Source organism: Coffea arabica, chromosome 9e (genome assembly GCF_036785885.1).
Source record: "Coffea arabica cultivar ET-39 chromosome 9e, Coffea Arabica ET-39 HiFi, whole genome shotgun sequence".
Taxonomy (NCBI): domain Eukaryota; kingdom Viridiplantae; phylum Streptophyta; class Magnoliopsida; order Gentianales; family Rubiaceae; genus Coffea; species Coffea arabica.
The window spans coordinates 383,115-387,020 of record NC_092327.1 but is presented as its reverse complement, the minus strand read 5'-3'; the positions used below and the strand labels follow the sequence as shown (position 1 = coordinate 387,020).

The following is a 3,906-nucleotide window of genomic DNA, read 5'->3' as shown; positions in this document are numbered from 1 at the left end:
GACGAAAAATGAAACGAATAGGTGATCTCTTATAGATTTTGCTCTACCGGGGATACAAGTATCATAAACAAGTATAGTACGACCAACGGTAAATGCTAACAATTTTGAGATTAAACCATCATTCATTCAACTAGTTCAACAATCTCAATTTGGAGGTAATGCTGTAGAGGATCCAAATGCACACTTAGCCATATTTTTTGACATATGTGATACAATTAAAATGAATGAAATTAGTGGAGATGTATAAGGCTAAGGTTGTTCCCGTTTTCTTTGAGAGATAAAACTAAAATTTGGCTACACTCTCATGCTTCTAATACTTTCACTATTTGGGATGATTTATCTAGAACATTCTTGAATAAATACTTTCCATTGGGTAAAACGGCTAAATTTAGAATGGACATTTCTAGTTTTAGCCAAAAAGATGGTGAATCATTATATGAAGCGTGGGAAAGGTTTAAGGATTTGCTACGAAAATGTCCACACCATGGACTTCTCGACTGGTTCATCGTACAAACTTTCTATATTGGTTTATTTTCTCTACTAAAACTACTATTGATGCAATTGCAGGTGGAGTTTTAATAGATAATTCACCCCAAGAATCTCAAAACTTGATAGAAGAAATGGCGGCAAACAATTACCAATAGGCAAATAAGCAAGGTAATTCTAGATGCTAAACAGGTATGATCGAAATGGACACTCTAAACATGTTAAGTGTCCAAATGAATAATGTGGTAAAATTACTAAGTAGACAAATTGGAGTTGGTTTGAATTCTTCATCTAATATACATGTTGCCTGTTGCTCTATATGTGAAGGTGATCATGACACTAATGAGTGTATTGATTTTGAACAGGTTCAATTTGTCAATAATTACAATCGAAATGCTTAAAATAACCCTTATTCAGACACATACAATCTGAGATGGAGAAATCATCCAAATTTTAGATGGAAGGATCAAAGCAATCCTCAAAGACCGATTAATCCGTAGGGATTCTAATCAAGGCAACCATTGATGGACACTAAATTGGGTTGGGAGATTGTGGTAGAAAAGTTGGCCAAGGGCACCTCGGAGAGATTTGAGCAAATAGAGGGAAGATTGGACCAATTAACTAGGATGTATAGAAATGTAGAGGTCCAAATAGGTCAAATTGTTAATTCGATCAACAATAGAAACCAAGAAAAATTACCGAGTAAAACAGAGGTGAATCTGAGGGAGCATATTAAAGGCATTACTCTTCGTAGTGGTAAACAATTAGAAGATCCTCCAATGGTTGAAAGTAAGACGAAAAGTGAGAGTGAGGAAAAGAAAAATGAGAGGATGAACTAAGAGCCAAGTGCTGGGGAGGATAGTAGGGAAAGGCAAAATAAAGATCAACCTTCATCTTCCACTATCATTCCAATACATCCGGTAATTCCATTCCCTCAAAGGTTCAAGTGAAATAATCTTGATAAAGATTTTAAAAATTTTGTTAAAAATTTTAAAGAATTACATATTAATATCCCTTTTGTCGATGCTATTTTACAGATTCCTTCATATGTGAAGTTTCTCAAAGAGATCATGACTAGAAAGAGGAAATTGGAAGATTGCGAAACAATAGCATTAATGGAGGAGTGCAGTGCCATCATATAAAACAAACTGCTTCCAAAATTGAAGGATTCAGGGAGTTTTTCTTTACCATGCACTATCGGTAATATTGAAATTTTCAATGCATTATTTGACCTCAGTGCTAGTGTATCATTAATTCGTTTAACGGTGATTAGACAATTAGGTTTGTATGAGTTAAAAAGCACTAATATTACTTTGCAGTTAGCTGATAGGTCGATTAGATATTTATTGGGAGTATTGGAGAATGTATTGATTAAAATGTAAAAATTTATCATTTTCATAAATTTTGTGACATTAAATATGGAAGAAGATATGTCTATTCCAATCATTCTTGCTAGACTATTTTAGCAACTGCATATACTATTATTGATATTAAAAATGGAAAATTTAAGTTTCAAGTAGGTAAAGGGGAGGTAGAATTTAATTTGAATGAAATGGAAAAATATCATTCTTTTATCGATCATGCGTGTTCTATTGGCACCATTGACAAACTAACCCAAGAGATGAGTCGAGTCAACTTTGATTTCGGCCCTCTTGAGATTTGTTTAATGAGTTTAGGTATGCAAGAGAGAGATTGTGAAGAAATTGAAGAATTGGCCAAGTATTTGATTTTCAAGCACTCTATAAATGGGGTAATGTTTATGAAAATCTTGGTCAAGGAAAAGGGCTCCCACCACCTTCAGAAATTGAATTTCCAAATTAGAGCTCAAGCCACTTTCAAATAATCTAAAGTACGAGTTTCTTGGAGAAAATAGCATTTTACTGGTCATTGTTAGTGCTCACTTGGATGAATAACAATGTACGAAATTGTTAAGAGTTCTAAAAAATATAAGAAGGCAATTGGGTAGACATTCTCGGACATCAAGGGTATAAGTCCTTCTATATGTATACATCACATTCTATTAGAAGACAATTACAAACTGGTGATGAAAATGCAAAGAACGTTCAATTCAAATATGAAAAAGGTGGTAGGAAATAAAATTTTCAAATGATTCGATGCAGGTATAATCTTTCCTATCTCTGATAGTATTTGGATTAGTCCTATTCATGTTGTCCTTAAAAAAGGTGGAATCACTATAATTATGGGCAAAAATGATGAAATGATTCCATCTCGACTTGTGGTCGGGTGGAGAGTGTGTGCTGATTATTGAAAATTAAATGCGATTACTAGAAAAGACCACTTTTCATTACCCTTTCTTGATCAACTATTGGAGCAAAAAATTGATTATGAATTTTACTATTTTCTTGATGGCTTTTCAAGTTATAACCAAAGAGTTATAATTCCGGAGGATCAAGAGAAAATCACATTTACTTGTCCTTATGGCACCTTTGCTTTTAGGAGGATACCATTTAGCTTATGCAATGCCCCTGCTACATTTTAACGTTACATGATGGTCATATTTTCTGATTACATTGAGAAAATTATGGAGATATTCATGGACGATTTTTCGATATTTGGCTCATCTTTTGACCATTGTCTTCATAATTTAGATTTGATTTTGTAGAGATGTGAAGAGAAAAATCTTGTACTAAATTGGGAGAAATGCCATTTTATGGTACAATAAGGAATCCTTTTAGGGTACAAGATTTTCTCTAAGGAAATTGAGGTGGAAAAAGCAAAAATAGAAGTTATCGACTGAATGCCACTTCCAAAAAATATCAAGGGGATAAGAAGTTTTCTTAGACACGCTGGTTTTTATAGACTTTTTATTAAATATATTTCTAAAATAGCAAAGTCATTGTATGATTTATTATGCACGGATACCCCTTTTCAGTTTAATGACAAATGTTTAATTACTTTTAATAGGTTGAAGAAGGAGTTGACTTCCACACCAATTATAACTTCATTGGATTGGTCGCTACAATTTGAATTGATGTGTGATGTAAGTGACTATGCGGTTAGAGCGGTTGTATGTTATCTATTACACGAGCAAATTGTTAAATGAACCACAACTCAACTATGCAACTACGGAGAAAGAGCTATTCGCGGTCCTATTTGATTTAGATAAATTTAGATCCTATTCAGTAGGATCTAAAGTTGTCATTTATATGTATCATTAACTCTTAAATATTTGCTCCATAAAAAAGATGCAAAATCTCTTCTAATTCAATGGATTCTATTGTTGCAGGAATTTGCTGTGGAAATAAAGGATAAAAAGGGATCGGAGAATCTTGTGGTGGATCACCTATCGCGACTAGAGTATATCCTTATCAATGACCAAGTACCAATTAAAGAGAATTTTCTGAATGAATTTATCTTAGCAATTGTCAATTCTCCATGGTATGCGGATTTTGCTAATTA

The 3,906-nt window shown here is 33.3% G+C and overlaps 1 non-coding gene across 1 annotated transcript; it reads right to left on the bottom strand.

The window, feature by feature from the left end:
- Positions 1 to 384: 384 nt before the first annotated feature.
- LOC113710799 (small nucleolar RNA R71) lies at positions 385 to 492 on the bottom strand. The gene has a single exon (XR_003452980.1). It is a non-coding gene; the product is annotated as a small nucleolar RNA R71 (small nucleolar RNA).
- Between the last annotated feature and the right edge of the window lie 3,414 nt (positions 493 to 3,906).